The sequence below is a fragment of the Xenopus laevis genome, chromosome 1S (genome assembly GCF_017654675.1).
Source record: "Xenopus laevis strain J_2021 chromosome 1S, Xenopus_laevis_v10.1, whole genome shotgun sequence".
NCBI classification, from domain to species: domain Eukaryota; kingdom Metazoa; phylum Chordata; class Amphibia; order Anura; family Pipidae; genus Xenopus; species Xenopus laevis.
This window is the reverse complement of record NC_054372.1, coordinates 142552342-142573130: the sequence shown is the minus strand read 5'-3', so window position 1 is coordinate 142573130 and position 20789 is coordinate 142552342. Positions and strand designations below refer to the sequence as shown.

The 20789-nt window shown below is 39.3% G+C and overlaps 1 protein-coding gene across 3 annotated transcripts in view; it reads left to right on the top strand.

Annotated features, from left to right (window-relative positions):
- The first annotated feature begins 9229 nt into the window (after positions 1-9229).
- The window catches only part of hic2.S (hypermethylated in cancer 2 S homeolog), a 33146-nt gene continuing 21586 nt past the window's right edge, over positions 9230-20789 (top strand). The window contains exons 1-2 of one of the 3 annotated variants that reach the window (XM_041580300.1): positions 9230-9500; positions 18601-18653. The gene's annotated coding sequence lies outside the window, so the exon portion shown is untranslated. Of the gene's footprint in view, positions 9501-18600; positions 18654-18690; positions 18715-20789 lie in introns of those variants that run through there. The other 2 variants (XM_018244112.2, XM_041580301.1) reach the window with 2 other exon arrangements.

Genomic DNA, 20789 nt, shown 5'->3' with positions numbered 1-20789 from the left:
TGCCACCCCTTGTGTTTCCTGTTACATCTCATTTTTACATATTCGTTTACCAACAACATAGACACCCTGGAGCCCTACGAGGAGCAAAATCATTTGTGCCCATGGGATTGGTGTAAACTGTGCTCCTGTAGATGTTTTCCAGCACATGCCACCCACCTACCTCCCCAAGCAAAGGCAGAAATACATTTCAGATTAGACAAAAACACTCTAGTTGCACAAAGCCGTACAAATGCTTTTTCCTTTTTTCTAACTATGTAATAAATGTGGTGTGCATCCCACCCATATATTTTGTTACAAAATTAGAATAATTTCAGCCATGAACTGAATCAAAGTTCTATAATGTAGCAAATTCACTGTATACCTGCCATTTAACCATAGACTGCATAGACTGTTGGTGCATGCTTATTGTTTGGCAGGCTGGGTCCTTGCAATACTGTAGAATTTTGAACGGAACCTCACACACCTGGGGGCACATTTACTTAGGGTGGAGTATCGAGGGTTAATTAACCCTCGATAGTCGACCGTCAAAGTAAAATCCTTCGACTTCGAATATCGAGTCAAAGGATTTACCGAATTTCCTATGATCGTACGATCGAAGGAAAAATAGTTCGATCCAAGGATTTTAATCCATCGATCGAACGATTTTCCTTTGATCATAAAATTGTAACGAAGCCTATGGGGACCTTCCCCATAGGCTAACATTGATATTCGGTAGGTTTTAGGTAGCAAAGTACTTGGTCGAAGTTTATTTAAAGAGACAGTACTTCGACTATCGAAAGGTCAAATAGTCAAACTATTTTTAGTTTGAATCGTTCGATTCGAAGTCGTAGTCGAAGTAGCCAATTCGATGGTTGAAGTAGCCAAAAAAAACATTCGAAAATTCGAAGTATTTTTTCTTCTATTCCTTCACTCGTGCTAAGTAAATGTGCATCGTGGAGTTGGGGAGTTTACCCTATTTATTGAACCGACAAACTATGAAAGTAGTATTGGAACCTAAGGCAATACTACTTAGCCTGGCAACCCTCTGTCCACTAACTCACCCACTCCCTGTCTTACCTGTTACGTTACTATACCTTCAGACCATTTGAATTGTATGCACTGCCCCCACTATGCTGCAAATAAATCACATGCCTCTGCTGCTTACCCCTAGTTACAACCCTGCCTCTATTCCACCTTGGTCATGCTCTTAGCCACCCAGACAGCCACTGTATATCCATTATACGTACTTTGTACACTGCAGTAAAACAGGACTGTCCTTTGAAAAACTGGATTGTAGGAGAGATGCTATCTGTGCTGCTTTTCAGGCTGCTTTCCCACAAGCATTTGAATATATAGTAGCGCTATGTCAAGTTTTAACTACATTGCACTCTTGGTAAAAACAATTAACTAACATTTGACAGAAAAGAAAGGCTGCGTTCAGCCCCTGTGCTTTAAATGCGGCCAAAAAACTTGTTCAGCCACTGCTTGTGGGGAAGCAGCATTAACTGACACATTTCAATGCATAACTTGGTGGCAAATATATTGGCAGCTTTAGAATTTCAGCAACCAGCAAAAAATGCTTGGAATGCATCAATTTGATCTGCCTGCTGAAATTTAGTGCTGCACCTCCCACTGATATATACAGACACAAATTATGTAACATAAAGACACAATTAGGAGCACATTTACTTAGCTTGAGTGAAGGATTAGAATAAAAAATACTTTGAATTTCGAAGTATTTTTTTAGCTACCATCGAATTGGCTACTTCGACTACGACTTAGAATCGAACGATTCGCACTAAAAATCGTTCGACTATTCGACCATTCTATAGTCGAAGTACTGTCTCTTTAAAAAAAACTTTGACCACCTACTTCGCCACCTAAAACCTACCGAGGTACAATGTTAGCCTATGGGGAAGGTCCCCATAAGCTTTCTAAGTATTTTTTTATCGAAGGAAAATCGTTCGATCAATGAATTAAAATCCTTCGAATCGTTCGATTCGAAGGATTTAATCGTACGATCGAACGTTTTTTTCTACGATCGTTCTAACGAACGAATTGCGGTAAATCCTTCGACTTCGATATTCGAAGTCGAAAGATTTTACTTAGACGGTCGAATATCGAGGGTTAATTAACCCTCGGTATTCGACCAATAGTAAATGTGCCCCTAGACATATATATACGGTATATATATATATATATATATATATATATATATACACACCACACATAAACATATATGAAGCCACCTGAGCCTTTCTGTTGCAGTTTCTCACAGTGCAGCTAGTTATCACCTTAGATGACGAATGGCTGAAGTCTAATTTTTAAAGAGACAGTACATGATAAATTTTGAAATTTGAATTTTCAATTTTTTTTCAAATTCAAAATCGAATTTGGACTATTCCCTACTCGAAGTACACAAAAAAATTTGCTCAAAATTCAAATTTTTTTCAATTCCAATATTCACTTCGACCTTTGATAAATCTGCCCCCTAATGTTTGCATTTGTCTAATGGGCAATTGGAGGAATGAAGATATATTAATGTATAAATCTGTTTTATGTTTTGGCTGCTATAAAGGTTTTCAGCCTCAACAGTCTTCATTAAGTTGCCTTGGGCATCAAGCGGTGTTGTTTAATTTATTTGGAGGGGTGGACAACCAAAGTGAGCCTGGAAAGAACCATCTGTATTTAATAACCTTTAGACAGAGATACCATAAACAATGCCATCACAGGTAATCCACCCTTGTGACACCTGTTCTGCTGGTGAATGCACAGTGGGCATGTACAAGCATAACTGCATGACATACGATAGCATTATGAGTGTGACTGTAGTCCAGTCAAAAACAGTTTCAGCATAATGTGAAATGCAATTCTAAGCAACTTTCCATTTACACTAATTAAACATATTCACTGATTTAAAGTTATCATTAAATGTAAAAACCGTATCTGCTTGGCTGTTAATATGCTGGTTCTGACTATTGGAACAATTTAGCGCATACCAGCTCATTACCGTACCTGGAGGAGTTCTGAGTCAAAACCAGACTCCCTATCAAGAATTTTTTGAATTTCCTGTCCTCAATGTAGCTGCTATATTCCGCAACTTCCTTTTGCCCCTAGCTGGCCAGCAATACATAAATTAAAGGGGTTATTTGCCTTTGAGCTAACTTTTAGTATATCTTTTAGTATAGTGATGTAGATGAGTGATATTCTGCAATTATTCTGCAATTGGTTTTCATTTTTGTTGTTGTTAGTTATTTAACTTTTTATCCAGCTGCTCTCCAGTTTGCAATTTCAGCAATCTGGTTGCTAAGGTCCAACTTACTAGCAACCTTGCATTGATTTGACTGAGAGACTGGAGTATGAATAGGAGAGAGCCTAAATACATATCTGAGTAAAAGAAGCAATAAGATACATTTGTAGCCTTACAGAGCATTTGAGCATAATGAAACTCAGGGACTCTGCTCAGCAGAAATGTATCAATTTAGAACCCCCCCAAGTTGTTTTCAACATAGTGAAAAATTAAACTTTACCATTTCAATATTAGTAATTAGTAATATTAGTAATTCGTATTTGTAATTGGACATGTAAATGTAATTCCTCATGTAAATGTACTTTTTTGGCACAGATGTCATCACAAATCTAGATCAGTGCTGTTGAAGGCAATAGTAGTCTAATACTTACAAAGGGAGTCCCCAACCATTTTTGCTATGACACATTGAACTGTAAATAAATAAACAGAGAGCAAAACAAACATGAAAAAAAATCCTGAGGGTGCCAAATAAGGGTACTGATTGGCTATTGGTAGCACCAGCATTGACTTGATGCCTACAAGAGGCTCTGTTTGGCAGTACAAATTGGTTTTATGGAAATAAAATGTGTATCCATGCCAGTAATTAAAAAATAAGCACCTGATTTGAGCCCTTCAGGAGCTACATCCAAGGGGCTGGTGAGCAACATGTTGCTTGCAAGCAGTGGTGTGACTATAGAGGAAGCAGACCCCGCACTCGCTGGGGGGCCTGGGGAACAGGGGGCGTGGACCACGAGGCCAGCTTCCCCTATAGTGTTAAAATCCCCCCTCCCCACAACCAGCAGAGCAGCACGAGATAATGCGCAGTCTTGTTTCACTGCTGCTTACAAGCCACTGGTTTGGGATCACTGACTTAGAGTTTAGTACTTGTAATGTGTTTAATTGACCCTCAATATTGATTTGAATAGAATAGAATTACTTGTCTAAAGGCTTTAGCTTCTGGTTTCTTTTTTCTTCTTTCTTCTCAATATAGGTTTCTCTCCTCTAACATGCACCTCTAAAGGACATTTTAATAATCAGTTATGCATTTAGGGGGCTATGGCACAAGGAGCATTTTTAGCGCTGTGAACAGTACAAATGCTGCAGCGCCTCTTTACCTCCTCATGTACAGACGAGTCGCACACCTGCCGCCTTTGGCAGAGGTAAATTTTAAAGTGGACAGATCATATGTAATCTGGTCTACCCCTGACGTAGCATACATATCCGACAATTGGCCAGTATGTTCCAAAGTGTGGCAACTCTTGGCATATATATATACACAGTATATTATATATATATATATATATATATATACACACACACACACACACACACACACACACAGAAAAGTTTTTCACAACGCAATACTTAAATAAAAAAAATACACTACATTGTATACAATACATTTGATTATCCTTTTCCTGTAAGAGACCTGTATATCTCAGCATCCTATTGTATGCATTGTTAGATTTCTTAATCCCCTGTAAATATGCTTTCCATAGAGACCTGCTATACTTTTCAAACAGGTTTACTCAAGTTTTCACAATACAGCCTCCACGTTCCATCCACCATGTTTTATGCAAAGGTTGCATTCTGATAAACAGCATGAGTGCTCAGAATACCACCAACCATCCCCCTAAAGCAGGGTTTGTTAATTTTTTTCTCAAGGGACCCACATTAAGCTTAGAAGTCAGCTTTGTGACCCAAAATGGTTTAGATTTATAAATCTTTTTCACTTTTATTGTCTATTGCCAGACATGCCACTATAAGAGATCTTGGTGACCAATTTTAAACAGCACTGGGCATTATTTTTTAGCCCCAATAAATATGTTAAGAATAAAGTTTTAACAGTTTAATAATATTACACGAATCTCTGATCTACAAGATCTTTTTTAAAGTGACTTTAATCATAATCATAGTGTGTTTAGCTCCATTTACAGTATGCATATTAAAAGCCTCAGTTTCATTTTCTCTAAATTGCATGTCAGATGACCCATTGATCAAACATGGGACAGCAGCATGAAAATATCTAATAACAATCCATAACCCGTGTGGATTTTGCAGATCTTTCAAGCAACAATAATGGGTTGGTACTATTTCCAGTCACTTTATTGGTCCATACAGCCTAGCCATTCCAACTGCTTTGCATGTGTTTTACAATGGCTGTAAATTATTAATTCAATTCCTCTTCCACAGTGATTGTGAAAACAGATGAAAAGATTGCCAAACTAGAAGAGGTATTCTAGAGATCAATACAGTATAATGCCTTATAAAGCCTAGTATATTGATATTTTTCTGTACTATGTATCTACCAATTAGTCACACCCTGGCATTGTTGGTAGGTTCCAATGAGACTGGGGCACAGTCCAACAAAAGCTCTGCATTCAACCATCAATTAATTTAGAATCAATCATTTGGAATATAATTTGCTTTGCAGTAGGGTTCTGATTCAGCCAAATCCTGCATGAAGGATTCCTCAGAATCCCAAAAACATGGATTTCGGTTATCCCTATTATTAAAAGCTGAATTTCTTTGGCAATACTATAGTGTTCTGGTTGCATGCACCTGAAATGAGTAAGATTTGGTTCATGCTATTTTATATCTTGCTTCAACACAGTAATCAAGTGTTAAATTTGAAATTCTAAGCTATTAGATGTGGTTTGAGAAATTCATTTCTTGCTACATAAGAGTACTCTTCCCCCATGTTCTTCTAAATTCATATTTATATTTTATATTCAAGGAGAAGCTTTAGACAGTCTATCATGTGATCCAATCCAATAACTGCCTGTATAACACCATTCAGATGTGTGTTCAAATTCCCAAACTACTTCTCCCAGGCTGCTTTGTGTGAACCAAATCTCATAGATTATTGCCAGGGTATCACTTCTGGATCTGCAGTATCTTTAACAAATACTAGAGCAGGCAGACTGCTTTATTTTCTCTCTATATAAGTCAGCTAACATTTGATCTCCTGGGGTCCAATTTAAAAATGCTGGCTGAAACTGGCCACTTTGCCCTCTGTTAGCAACTCATTTGCATATGTTTAACAACCTTGTATATAACTCAAATTACCAAACCAAATCCAGTACCGGTGAGATCTAAAATGCTAAAACAATGAGAATGCAACAAACCTTTCTTTCCTTGTCTGAATAAAAATAAGGGCTTGATTTTTGGTAAGCATCCTGGCAGAACCTTTGATAAAATGCTAAAACAACTTATTAGGCAAATAAGTGTTTTACAAAGGGTATAGAAGACATGAGATATACAAAATATGGGCTTAATTCTTCCTGTTGGCTTTCATCCTATAAGCAACGTCACAATCTAAAAACCAAGCCCATTTGGATTTGAAAACAAAGTAGAAAAAAAAACAACAAACAGGTTCCTGGCTGACGCTGTATTAGATCATTGCAGGATATTTTGATGCTGAGTCAGAAAGGCTGTCTTGTACGGAACACTGAACCTTTTGCCAAAGGCCTTTCTAAGAATTAAAGCCACAGCCTGTGAATGAGGAAGTTATTAATATTATAATTATTTGATTCCCCCCTTTAAAGTTACCACACTGGTTTGTATGATGAGATGCAATATATTTGTGTGTTTCAGCTCTGGTTGTACAAACTGGATTCTCTGATACCAACAATGACCTACTTACATGTATTAACCCTTATATTGCCAGCAGCTGTGACAGCAATGCAAGTGTTTGTCAGCATATTTTCTGAAAGACTGCAGAGAACATTACATAGATGGATTCTTAGGGCTCTTACACATGAGCGTTCTGACCTGCGCTCCCCTGCGTTCCGTTTTTTGGCGTTCAGCCGCAGGGGAGCGCAGGAATAGACGCAAGTCATTATTTGAAATGGGGCTGTACTCACTCAGGCGCGTGTAGGCGCCGAACGCAGGAAAAATGCAGCATGTTGCGTCTGAACCTGCGTTCGGCGCCTACATGCGCCTGAGTGAGTACAGCCCCATTTCAAATAATGACTTGCGTCTATTCCTGCGCTCCCCTGCGGCTGAACGCCAAAAAACGGAACGCAGGGGAGCGCAGGTCAGAACGCTCATGTGTAAGAGCCCTAACTGATCTGTTCTCTTGTATAAGTGCAGATAAGTATTTTTTACTATCTTGACAGCATCTAAGATTCTAGTACAATAATGGGGATAACAATTAGCATAACAATGGCATAAATAAATGTAAAGATTTTATCCTTTTTTTCTGTAATAATAAAACAGAACTAACTAAGCTGCATGAACCCATGCTGGTGGCAAAACAATCCTAATGGGTTTATTTAATGGTTAAATGATTTTTAGCAGACTTAAGGTATGGGTGATCCAAATTACAGAAAGATCTGGAAAACCCAAGGTCTCAAGCGTTCTGGATAGTAGATCCTTAACCTGCATTACTGAAAGGGGGATACTTTTCTGGATGCATATAATGAGCAGATAATATGCTACAAATATCAGAACATTACACATTAGCGATGTGTGGGTTGACCCGAAACCCAGGGGACTTGTGGGTTTACCGCCAGTAGGGCAGGTTTGGTTTGATATCTGGGTGATCATGACATTCAGTGTAAGGGTTGGGTGTGTGTCACATTGGGGAAGTACACTCCTCCTCTGCATCCGAAGATTCCCTGTCTTGGAACCAGAGTCACGCTCGACAGTAGTGTGTAGAGCAAGAAGGAGCAATTACTAGGTTGGACGTTGGTCCTACAATGGCAACATTTCATTTTACAGGTTGAGGTTTTGTGGGTTAGGGTCGGGAGCAGGTTGAGTTTTTCGCTATTACTATACATATGCTTCCTGAACTGACAACCTTCCTATAAATATATGCAACTAAACCTGCAGGCTGGCACACTACACATTAACCCTTTCTTTGCCAGAAAGGTCCCAACAAGAAGCCTCCTCTTCTGGGATAGAAAGTAGTGCCTAATCTATTCTTACACTAATAAAAATGACATATACAGTAATCGAGATGACTGTTTTCCTCATGCCCACAAATAGCATATTGACACGTTTTACCTGAATGAGTGTTGCTGTTAAATTCATAAGAGCTGTTTTTAAAAACTAAAAGGTTCAAAAATGGCCATGAAGGTATTTATGTGTATATATCCAAGAGCCTGGTATACAGCTGACATCTGATCTCCAGTGCAGGAGGCGCACAGACTTGCCCATAAGGGGGGGGGAAGGCCTTTGTAGTGGCCCATCATTCCTACCTTATTATGCACGAATGCCAGACCATCTCCATATACAAGGACACACTGCCCCCACCCCACTACTACATATACTATATATCCCATATGCAAATGGTAATGGTAAAGGGGCCTCAGCTGCTGCATGTTAAAAAAAAACAAAAAAACATTTGTATGAGCGAATGTAAAAGTGGGTGATGAGGAATGATGCATTACAGCTAAATGACCCATGGGAGCATGCTTCCTGGAGTGAATGTTATGTGCGTGCTCACATACATTATATATATATATATATATATATATATATATATATATATATATATATATATATATATATATATATATATATATATATATATATATATATATATATATATATATACATTACAGAAATCATTTCCATAAATTAGCAAACAATGTTAAATGTACAAGCTATTTGTTTTTCAAAAACCCACATATAATGTTTATTACTCCCTCTATATGAATACATTTATATTTCTGTATATAGGCATCATATACACACACACACACTTTCTAGATGCGTCAAGAGTGTGTGTGTGTGTGTGTGTGTGTATATACATATTTAATAGGAGTGACTCTGTTATCCCGTACCTTTGCACCCCCACCAATCCCTTCTGTGTTGTCTTCCCTGTTCTTATTACACCTATTATTTTACCCTCTTGCCCTAGGTCTTTCCTCCCCCACCCGTGCCCTCTTCTTACTCCTCTCCTTGTCCCCGCCCACTGTGTGCCCTCCTCTCACGTGCCCGCCCTCTCCCCCTTCTTACTCCCGTGCCCTCCTATCTCGTGTGCTGTTCTCCTCTCCATGCCAAGAATCTCACTACCTCTTCCCTCCCGTATGCTCCGCTCCCCTGTGCCTTCCGTGTCCCTCCCTCTCGTACACTCCACCCTCCCTCTCCCCCTCACTCCCTGGCTCCTATTCATATTGCAGGTCAGGGGTGAGTCCCCCACGTCACGCTGGAAGATGGCGGCCGGGCGGTTGTGAGATGAGGAGCTCCGGTAGCGCTGACAGAGCCCCTCACATGCAGTAAGGTAAGTGGGGGGCAGTGGGGCCATTGAAATGGGGGTTTTGGCCTTTGGTCGTGCGCAGCTGGGTGGCGGGCACTTTTGTTTAGTTGTTGGTTATTAGGGGTACTACTGTGAGCTGAAAAGGGGAGCCGTGGGGTGATAGTGGGTGGTAGGTTGCCCTGCAGCAGAGACACGTAGCGTGCGGTGTCACGTAGGGCTCAAGTTCCGTGGCTGGTGTCATGGCTGGGGGGTGTGTGCTGCGTGCACGTGAAATGGTTGCGGCTATAGGGGCTCCGCTTGTGCCCGTGCGGGTGAAACTGCTGTGCCTGTGCCCTACACACATAGTGACAATGGCAGCGCTTGCTTTGTGCGTGGCCCCGGGTGTAGGGAAATATCCGTGTGTGTGTGTGTGTGTGGGCAGAGCTAACGTTCAATCCGTTGTCTTTTTGTGTGTGGCACAGGGGCAGTGTGAGTGGGCACATGTGTATGGTGGGGGTAGTGTTATTGATGAAGTATTTCTATTGGGAGGAGGAGGGGGGGTTGGTACATTGTGTGGACAGTAGGTGTGTAGGGTGGGTGTGGAGCTGATCTTATCCTAATCACTTTGCTGCTGCCAGCTGGCCCCCTTCTCTCCCCCCTCATCTCACCACTGGCACTAAGTGGGTGGCTCAGGGGGAGGGGATGCCTTTAATCTTAAAGGAATATATTTACCCCCAACCATAGTGGCAATTGCCCTTCCCAATATTAACCCCTTTGTTGCTTGACAAATTGAGATCTATAGAGAGAGAGAGATCTATGCTATTTGTATTTCTGCATAAACTGTACAGAAAGTCTAGCAAGAGCCACATTCAAACTGGCGTTTTTTTTGCAACCCATCCTTTTCTATTGCTCTTATGTGTATCACATCGTTGTACAGCTGCTGTGTACAACCCAGTCGTTATTATTAAGGGGGGGGGGGAACCTAAAAAGAAATATGCACATTAACTATGATGAAGTGGCACGCACTGGAGTGAGAAGGTCGCCGTCCCGTTGAGTATTTACATAAACAGGATAACTTTTTTTTCACTGACTTTGTAAAATTGTAACTTCTTACTGCATTTGTATTGGGCCTACACATAAACTATTATAACCTTAGTTGCTTTATAAATCCACGAGAGCTTTGCCCTTTATCATTAGAAAGACTATAGCCCAGCTTTCAACTTAAAATGTGTTCGCAATAACATAAGAAGCGTAGTCCATGTTTGCCTGTGCTCCGGTACTAACTTTGAGCTCTTTAAAGCCTTGAAAAGGGTTAATTTTCTGGAACGTTGGCTCGCTCCGTATGTGATCTTCATGCTTCGCACGCATGTGTGTGTTCTAGGGATGGGAACCTGCTCTGCTATGCTATGGTATTAAGGTAAATAACAATATCTGCTACAGGCATATTCTGTTTTAGGAGTTGGGTATGGGAGGGTGCAAGGGTTGTGTTTGTGCTGAACCTTCTTGGATACTTTGAAAAATAATTAAGTGCCACATATTTTCACTTCTATCTGTTGCTGTTATTTTGTGGATTTGCAACATATTTTTTTCTTCTTGCAATTTAGATCAATGTTTATTGCCCTGTAAGGGAGAGGAAGTATGATGCTCTATTTTTTTTTTCTTTCCTTATCTTGCCCTATATATAACCATGGGTTGTACTGCAGTGTCATCCCTATAGCCAGTAATGTTAGACAATTCCAGTTTGACAGATTGTTTTTTGTTTTTTTTCCCATATCATTCCCTCTCATACCCTAAGAGTGTTCGTGTGGGTGATCCTTAGGAGCCTCCTTGGGCATTAAGCTTTTACTCATACATGTGAATATGTTTCATTACTGTCTATGGAACAGTTTACACTAGACTTTTACAGCCCAACGGTGGTGCTGATGAATATGGGTTCTATTTTTTTTTTTTTATCAATAATCACTTCTATGGAGACAAAGGTTTCTGTGAAACGTAGTTTTTTGTAAGGCTTGGTCCCTTGTGGTAGGTAGAAGGGGTGTGCTTCCATGTTTCAGCTTTGAGGAAAACTTTCCTGAGCTTGGCTGTACTGCAAAGTTACAGGTATGTGTCCAAGTATAGTATTTCTAATGGCCGGCACTGGCCGTAGGAGTGTTGCTTAAGGGAACAATGCCTCTGATCACAGAATTTACAGTCAGCAGATGCTAATGTGGGGCACTCACTGTTGGAGACCAATTGGGCTCATTTACCAACACTGAGTAACAACCAATCATTATCGGTAACAACCATTCATTGATTAGCTGTGTCCACCTGTAGGACATTAAAAGCATAAATGTGATTTGCTGCTGTATATTACTACCAAGGTGCATATTGGTCTAGATCTGGTAAATGAGCCAGATGGTTCCTTTTAGCCCATCTGATCCTAACCAGGCTAGGTTGTTTGCTTTGCTACTCCACAAGTCCTACCCACTCTGAAGCCATGTTCCAATATCTTACACTGATGAGATCTAACGAGATCAAAACAGGCTACCTGCAAGCTTGGAAATATGGCTCTTCACTATTAATCTGTATCTGGGCTATAAAACCAGTGGTTCTGGATGAATAGTTGGCTAAAGGGACATAAAGGAGTGATTTGCATGTCTCTGCCCTTAATGTCTTGTGAGAGACAAACTCACATTTTTGGTATCAAGGCATTGCTATGTACATGGCACAAGGCAATTAAATACCTTCTGCTGCATGTTTTGCATATGAAAGGCCTTTTGGCTCCTTATTGCCCATCTCACCCTAACCAGGTTAGGTTATTTTCCAGATGTAATACTGTAGTAAGTCTTCATTTTGGGCCAGTGGGTCCCTTGCTTAAAAGTTGCCATCCTGAAAGATTTAAACATAAGTCATAAGCTATATATGTTGGACATCCAAGTAGTTGCGCCATAGATAGGCTGATTAGTCAGATGTGGGATGGGCCTCGCAATTCTGCATCTGCCAATCACCAGACAGAGTTCTGAGAAGGGGCTTTGGGTGGTAATCCTTTCAATTCTAGTGCAGTTTATATTGAATTACTTGGTGGCCTGTTCATACGTTTTTTCTTTTAGGTGCAATACATTCCTGAACAGCTATGGACAAAGTCATGCCAAGTGGCATACAAGATGTAGACTTGTATGGATGCCCAGAACTTCCTCATTGTTTTAGTGTATTGGTCTAACCTCCAGTAGTGTTAGATATTCATATTGTTTGGCCTTTATCACATAAAATGTGATGTGGATGAGATTGGCAGTAAAAAAAAATAAAAAATCTAGCTAGTTGCAATGGGTTAAGTTCTTAAAAACAGACAATTGTCTTAAAATAGCCCTTGAGAGGCGGATGTCATTGAAGTCCTTGGCATAAGACACTGGTTGAACTGGTATTTTGTTGCATAGTAATGTTATGCTTTTTTATGTGCAGGAGACCTAAATTACTTCTGATTGGAGCTAGCTGAAGTAGATTGCTTTGCACCTTGTGTTATTGCTTGCTATTTCCAGAGGCAAAGATACATCCTCAGTCTTCATGCTTTTTGCGAAAATTATACAATATACCCAGATTATGTATGGGGGGGTCTTCATCTCAATCTAAGTACTAGTTTAGTGGTAATTTTACTACCGAATTACAGAAAGGGCGTCTCCCATAGGCTCCATTTTATCCAAATTATCCAGATTTTTTAAAATTATTTCGTTTCTCTCTGTAACAGTAAAACGGTACCTTGTATGTGATCCAAACTAAGATATAATTAATCCTTATTGGAAGCAAAACCAAGCTTTCTGTTAATTTTATGTTTAAATGATTTTCTAGTACATTTAAGATATGAAGATCCAAATTACGGAAAGAGACCTTATCCGAAAACCCCCAGGTCCCGAGCATTCTGGATAACAGATCCCATACCTGTATTCACTATATGAAAGGTGTTATGGAGCCACACTGACACAGGTTACACTTTTCTTTTCATTATTATTTTTGTGTACCTGTAAGAAAGCAAACCATATACAGGTATGGGACCTGTTATTCACAATACTCGGCACCTGGGTCTTTCCTAATAATGGGTCTTCATGTTATTTGAATATTCATACCTTATGTCTACTAGATAATCATGTAAACATTAGGCTTTTGGCACGCAGGGAGATTAGTCGCCAAGCAATAAATCTTTCTCAACACTTCGTTGTCCAAATTGCCTGAAGTTTCCTTGCAAGCCAAATTTCGAATTTTTTTTTCCACTAGGGAATTATCCAAACTAGATTCAAGTTTTTTTTATACAAATTCTAATTCGATTTTCGAGATTGATTGTACTCGAAGAATTTAAATTAGACTATTTGCCACCTACAACCTGGCAAATTGCTGTAAGTTAATGGGAGAGGTCCAGTGAGCAATTTCGAGATGTTTGCAGCCTTTCTGACATTCAAGCTTTTTTTCGGAGAAAAAACTCGAATCAAGTTTGGTCGAATTCGATTCAAGTTTTCGGCTCGGTAAAATTTGTCCCAGTTTAAGATATCCGATTTTTTAAATAAATAATCAAATTGCGCTCAATGCACTTGTGATGTGGCCCCTCTTTGACCCACTCCGATGCTGATTTTTAAGCCCGGAGAGGGGGCTGCTGCCTCAGTTGCTTGTCGCTGATCTCTGGCACCTTGACTCTAGAGTGATGTAGTGTGCCCTGGAAATAAAGGGCAGCACCAGCAGGTATGTAGAATTAGGAGGGTAAGTTAATCAGTTTAGGGGTTCTGTCTTAATGTGCATAGGGCTCTTGGTCCTGATCCTCGCCCAGGAGAGAACTGCCTCTACCTTCCCCCGATTGCTGCTTTTCTGTGTCACGTTTACAGATGCAATTTGATTAACTTCTGATGCTACAGTTGTCTTAAAGGGGTGGTTCGCCTTTAAGGTAACTTTTAGTATGTTAAAGTGGCCAATTCTAAGCAACTTTTCAATTGGTTTTCATTGTTTATTTATTTTTAGTTATTTGCCGTTTTCTTCTGATTATTTGCAGCTTTCAAATGGGCGTTGCTGACCCCTTCTAAGAAATAAATGCTCTGCAAGGCTATAATTGTATTGTTGCTACTTTTTATTATGCATCTTGCTATTCAGTCCCTCTGCTATTCATATTCCAGGCTCTTATTTAAAACATTGCATGGTTGCCAGGGTAATTTGGACCCTAGCAACCAGATTGTGTGAAATGCAAATGGAAGAGCTGCTGAATAAAAAGCTAAATAACTCAAAAAACAAATAAAATAAATAAAAAATGAAAACCAATTGCAAATTGTCTCAGAATATCACTCTCTACATCAGGGGTCCCCAACCTTTTTTACCTGTGAGCCACATTCAAATGTAAAAAGAGTTGGGGAGCAACACAAGCTTGAACAAAGTCCCTTGCGGTGCCAAATAAGGGCTGTGATTGGCCATTTTGTAGCCCCTATGTGGGCTGGCAGCCTACAGGAGACTCTATTTGGCACTATACTTAGTGTTTATGCAATTTAAACTTGCCTGGAATTCAAAAATAAGCTCCTGCTTTGAGGCCACTGAGAGCAACAGTTGGAGAGCAACATGTTGCTCAAGGGCTACTGGTTGGGGATCACTGCTCTACATCATACTAAAAGTTATCTCAAAAGTGAACAACCCCTTTAAAGAACTAGGATTAGCAATAAACTTAATACATTTTCACACAAAATCGTAAGTGATTGGTTGATTCTGATGCAGTATAAAACAGCAGTTTGGTTTGAGTTGGGCTAGGATGTGTGCAATCTGATCTAGTCCTCTTTGCAGTTTTTTTTTTTTTTTGTTTGTTTGTTTTTTATACATTCTTTATTTTCAGTTTTTTATTTTCCAAGACATAAAAACAAATAAAAAATAAAAAAGGAAACACAAGAAAAAATCTTAAATCACAAGTTTCTTGACTTCAGAATAACATCCTATAGGGTAGGTTTTCCACATTTTTTATCTAAATAGTTTAGACCCTTTAGGTGAATCTCACGTTCTTACTTTAACATATAATAACTAGGTATAAACTACATTGATATAAACAGTACAAACGGGGAGACACAGGTCTATATTGAGTTCTAACCTCTCCTTCTTTTCTTTGCTGGTTTTTTTTTCATAAATTGTCAGAATGCATAATTAACAAAAATCTGGGCATTTTACGGTATACGTTGGGGGGGGATATAGTGGTGTGTAAGATGTTTTACATTAAAAAAAAAGAGACTAAAAAGTAAAAATAAAAAGTGCTAATTCTAAAGTTGTGCGTTTTTTCTTACCTGATTTTATATCATCTATCACCATTTATGCAAGCAGTAGGCAGAAGTAATGTTTATAATGGTGTGTGTTTTGGTTTACTCCAAAAATGTACACTAAAGAATTATACCAGCTCTGAAGTGGTGTAAAACAGTCCCTTGTATTAAGGAGAGATTAGTGAGTAAAAAGCGGTGTAAATTGCAATCCTTTGTATATAGGCAATCTTAGGGTCTCGTGTTAAAACCACCTGCAGTGCAAATTCTGTCTTAAAGTGATAAATAGGAGCATGGCTGGCTAAGCCATGCACCTGGAATGTAACATGCAGGTAGTTGTTATACTCTGTGCCCCCTAGCTCTGCTACAGGGCAGATGCGTGTCTGAACTAAGGGTTTAATTACGATGTTGGTATTTTTCCCTAGTGCTGTATTTTTCACTTTTAGTCTTGTTTTGGTATTTTTGAGCAATCGCCCTTAAGGAGTGAGGATCTATGCTTCCAAAATTCTCTACCTAGCACCTTGCCTTTTCTGCTGCATACCCTTTGGACTCTAGGCTGTTGACTGTTACCAGAGCTTAGGGATCACCTCACAATGTACTATGTATCGTGACCTAAAAGTCTGATTTACATTCATTTAATAAATGGCTTTATAGAATTATTTTCTATGACTTGTTAACCCTATTTTACACTTCATTGCTGTTGACCCCTGAACAGCTGTTGAGTTCATACTGAGCATGTGCAGTGCCACAGACACTTATATAGTTGACCTAATTCAGCTATCTTTGAGAAACTGTGAAGGCCTTGATCCTTTTGTTTTTCATCATGTCAGACATGGCCCACTTAATCTGTGTTATTTTTTTAGTGTAAGTGGTTTAGTATATAAAATACATAACGGCATTTTTAGCTATTTTCATTTTCAGGTAATTTTATTTATTTATTTTTAAGCTCTGTCTCTAAAACTAATATGTGAGCTCTGTGGCCAAACATTCTGTATACACATAAAACATGTATTTTATTTTTTTTTATTTTTTTTGCCTACACAGAATATTATTCATTTTTTTTTATTGCTTTATTTTTTTTTATGGGTATAAACAAGTCCTTTTATGCAGCAGCCATTTTGCCAAACAAAGCGATTGAATTAGCATCCAACAATAATGAGAATGGCCAGATAATTACAGGTAACCTTGCAGTTAGTAAACATATTTAAAATGTGTATCTGTATGCACATATATGAAGATACCATGTACAAATTGTGCTAGTTGCTAATGCACCGTAGACTGAGTTTTATCTCCCCCCCCCCTCCCCAGTCACTCAGTATTGTTCTGTTAGCCAGTGTGTTTTGGGTTAGACCTCATCAGATGGCACATTTCCTTATGCCTCACAGTACAAAGGACAAGAGAAAATTGAGATAAATTACAGCCCTTGCAAGTTGCCAGCTTTTCTCTAGCAAACTGATCCTGATGGCTTTAGGGCTATTATTCACAGGGGATGGGTGACCGTTTCAGGTTTAATTATTTAAATCAGTTTGACCCCAATGGGTCAGCACAAACTGGCCTTTTCTTATTCAGAGGTAGATCCTTACTATGCCAGTTGTGCTGTAAAAATTGGCCATATTTTTTTTTCTCTTATTGATTGTTAAATATTCATAATGAAAAATTGACTTTTGATCTCCTTTTTCTTCTCAAGTGTGTGTGTGTGTGTGTATATGTATTTATATCATAATTTGTGGTTGTGAATATTTTAACAGTTTATCAGGAAAATTATATATATTTTTAAATTTATTGCTCATTCTATGCTCGCATTTATACACTTTCAATTATTCTTCAAATGAGGATTTGCTGTTTTTATAGCAAAAACATGTATACCAAACAGAAATAACATTATCAAAAGGTTTTAACCTGCCTGAAGATACATAAACGGTGTTGTTTCTAACCTTCTTGTCACTCTGGAGGCACATGGGTCATATGTAGTCTTCCTATTAGCTTGTGTGGTCTCCATTCTGCTTAAGTGCTCTATAAATATATTTATGATATTACTTTGATATTATCCAGAACATATGGCATGTTAAATAACTTGACCGCTGCATGAAAAAAGTGACAGCATTGCTTTACACCATTACTGCATTCTGAGGCTTTTAGCTAACTAGTACCATCTAAATGGCTCATGCTGTGTGCTTTATGTGCCCCCTAGCTCATCCCATTTATGATCTGTGTAGAAAAAAAGGGCTCTGTGTTAGTACAGGGTTATGTTGCTCCCTCCGGCTACCTTGCTTGAACGGCTGCATGCCCTGGTGTTGCAAGCTTTCGTTGTTGGATGGGTTGTTAAGCTTATAATATTAAAGTCTTGGGAAAGATGCAGGGGCATCATTGCTATTGGGCTGCCTTTCAGTGCAAATTAGTATTCATGCTTTTTATATTGATTTTTTAGTATTTCCATTAGACAAAATTTCATAGTGCCTTTTAATCCCCTATACATAAATCTGGTATGAAGAAATGTGCTATTGGCCCAATGGCATGGCCTGAAACCGGGAGTATTGCAGGACAAACAGGTCTGTAAATGAAATGTTCCAAAGCAGTAATGATGGAGCTCTACACAACCTCATGATCCCTCCTTGCCTCTTGCATTGTTTTGGTTGGGAAATGATTGTTTGGGGGAGGTGAGCTCTGAAAATTATGAAGGGCTTCATGTGCCACCCTGATGTGCAGATCACAAATATCCCATGCATCAGGGAGGGCTCATGGAAGCCAGCTATTTCTATTCAATAAGAACACATAGCACTCTATCACGCACTCTATCACGGCGTTTTGGCACTGTGCTGGACTACCACATTTAAAGTGTTTTATGTGTGCGATCCCACTTGCCATACTTTTGGCACCCCCAAATGATTTTCTTTCCTTCTCCTTAGAAGAATATTTCTGGATGCCCTTTGGTGTGGGCAACAAAGCGTGGCTAAGAAACGTACGTGAGTGATTATAAGTTTGACTGCTGATATAAACTTAAAGCTGGGATTCACTACCAGGTAGTTGAGCAATTGTTGGCACACCTTTTTGTTTGGAGATTCACTGCCTATTGTATTACAGGTATGGGTTCCGTTATCCAGGAAAGGCCATCTCCCATTGGCTCTGTTAAAATCAAATAATCCAAATTTTTAAAAATGATTTCCTTTTTCTCTGTAATAATAAAACAGTACCTTGTACTTGATCCAAACAATAATTAATCCTTATTGGAAGGAAAACTATCATATTGAGTTTATTTAACGTTTCTTGTAGACTTGAGGTATGAAAATCCAAATTAAAGAAAGATCTGTTATTCGGAAAACCTCAGCTCCCGAGAATTATGAATAACAGGCAGTGTCGGACTGGGTGGCCTGTGGCCCCCCCCTGCGGACCCTGAGGGCTACCGCCTCAGGGCCTCCCAGTCCACTAACCCTCCCCCTCCTCTCCGTGTGTGTACCTGCGCATGCGCGTGCTGTTTGGATGCGGGAAAAAACTATGTGTGCTATTGCGCACACGAGCGGCTGTGAGGTTGTCGGAAGGGAGTAGCCCTCAGGGTTCAGAGTCGGGGTCCTGAGAAGAAATCCAGGTTGCGGATCTGGGCTGGTGGGGCCCACTAAAGCCGTTGGCCAACCAGGTTTTTTCCCCGGGGTCCCGCCGGCCCAGTACGACCCTGATAACAGGTCCCCTACTTGTAGTATACAAACTGTGAGTTACAATTAAAAATGTAATTCATCCATGATAAAGTGATTAATGTGGGCAGGGGGCACATCCATTGGAAGTAGAGTATGTTCAGTGGTCTGGTATGCTTAAATGACCAGTAAAAGCAAAATTGTTTTGTTTTGTTTTTTTTAATTTAAATTTGTTCTTATACATTGAAAAAATGAAATTTTAAAATCGCAAAGTCTTTATTAAGAAATAACTTACCGAAACTCCAATTGCACTCCTTCAGAAAAGGTGATTGGGCGATCCATTGTACGGCGCTCGATTTCTCCTCCCTGCCTTCCTTATAGGAGATAGCCAGGGAGGAGAAATTGAGCACCGCATGATGGATTGTCACCCTGTCGCCTTTTCTGAAGAGGAGCGGAAGCAGAGTTTCGGTAAGTTATTTCTTAATAAAGGCTTTGCTATTTAAAAGTTTAATTTGTCTTAGTGTATTTTTTTTTTTTTTTTTATATGCTAACACTTTATTTTTTTAATTTAATGTTACTGGTCCTTTAATGATAGCGCATACCTGAGATCATTTGCACTTCAAAAGTTAAAATGCTTTACCATGCTCAGTCAAGTAAAAACTATATATGTATATTACACACATTTGAATCCAGTACTTGACGTGTAAGTAAGTAAGACTTGTGGACCGTCTGTGACCAGACATCTAACAGTAAAACCTTAATTTTACATACACTGATTTAAAGTTTTCCCTCATTTTACACCATTTTTTATGGTCCCTTGAAAACATAAAATGGGGGTTCCACTGTATTCAAACTTTCATTGCTCCATATTAGCCTGGATTCTTGCAGGGGAAATTGTTATTTGTGTTGTGAGCAATTCCTGAAAAGACTCCACTCCGTAATAAGTCATAACAATGAAGAGAGGGTTTGATCCTTTTCCAAGATAAATGCAGAACAAATAAAAGGCATTACTGCTGCCTAAGTGTGAGGTGAGACTGCTCCTGGAACTAGTCCCAGTCAAATCAACAGGCCATGTTACTCCTTGTGCTTCCTTTTCTCCTGTTAGTTGTATAATTTGCTAACCTGTGCTTCTTTCTCCCAAGGTAATTTAGCTGAAAACCAAACTTTTTAAATTAAAAAAAAAAAAGTAGCAGCTTAAAAAAAGATGTAGTGGTCTAAACACTGGCCTGAGGTCAGTGGTTGTAATTTTCCAAACAAATTTGCACCCTGCAGTGATTTAAAAGTCAACATTTCAAAAGAGAAAAATGTGAGTGTCCCCCAAAATAATGAATCAATCAATTAAAAAATGAAAAATTTATTAGGACATCAGAGCAAGACCTAACGCGTTTGTGCCTGCTGGGGCACTTACACCTATGAGCAAGTGCCCCAGCAGGCACGAAACGCGTTAGGTCTTGCTCTGATGTCCTAAT